At 41.6% G+C, this 745-nt stretch overlaps 1 non-coding gene across 1 annotated transcript; it reads left to right on the top strand.

Moving 5' to 3' along the window:
• The first annotated feature begins 443 nt into the window (after window positions 1-443).
• Window positions 444-516, top strand: TRNAW-CCA (transfer RNA tryptophan (anticodon CCA)). Its single transcript has one exon. It is a non-coding gene; the product is annotated as a tRNA-Trp (tRNA).
• The last annotated feature ends 229 nt before the right edge of the window (window positions 517-745 follow it).

Here is a 745-nt window from a genome sequence, read left to right as displayed (position 1 = left end):
CTGATGCATCCAAGGTGAGCATCTTTCCTATTATTTACATTTCTGGAGTTGTCACCACCTAAAGTCTGTGGCTTTTGGCTAGTTAGGAGTCATTTCATATGTTAAAATAGCTTTAAGCTGGCGGGGGTGGGGCATGGTGGGGGGAAGAAGAAGGTGGGATGATATGAGAGAATAGCACGGAAACCTATACATCACCATATGTAAAACTGATAGCCAGTGAAGTCCAGTATATGTTGCAGGGAACCCAAAGTCAGTGCTGTGACAACCAAGAGGGGTGGAATGGGAAGGGCAATGGAAGGTAAGTTCAAGAGGGAGGGGCCATGTGTATACCTATGACTGATTCATGTTGATGTATGACAAAAACCATCATAATATTGTAATTAGCCTCTAATTTTAAAAAGTAAAATATAGAAGTTAAAAAAAAAAAATAGCATTAAGGGACTTCCCTGATGGTCCAGTGGCTAAGACTTTGCACTCCAAATGCAGGGGGCCCGGGTTCAATCCCTGGCCAGGGAATTAGATCCTGTGTGCTGCCACTAAAGAGCCTGTGTGCTGCAACTAAGGCTTGGTGCAGCCAAATGTTTTAAATGAAAAGATTAAAACTAGCTTTAAAAGATTTTAAAACTAGCTTTAAAAGATTTTGCCTTCAGCCCCTGAAGGATCTATTGTTCTTTGTGATTGGTTCTTTCATTTTGTACCTAAGTGACCTAGTGCATGAAGTTTCCAGGTTTGCCTCAAAGTCTGC

Source organism: Capricornis sumatraensis, chromosome 13, assembly GCF_032405125.1.
Source record: "Capricornis sumatraensis isolate serow.1 chromosome 13, serow.2, whole genome shotgun sequence".
Taxonomy (NCBI): domain Eukaryota; kingdom Metazoa; phylum Chordata; class Mammalia; order Artiodactyla; family Bovidae; genus Capricornis; species Capricornis sumatraensis.
Note: the sequence above shows the minus strand (reverse complement) of the source record. Positions and strands in the feature narration are given on the sequence as shown.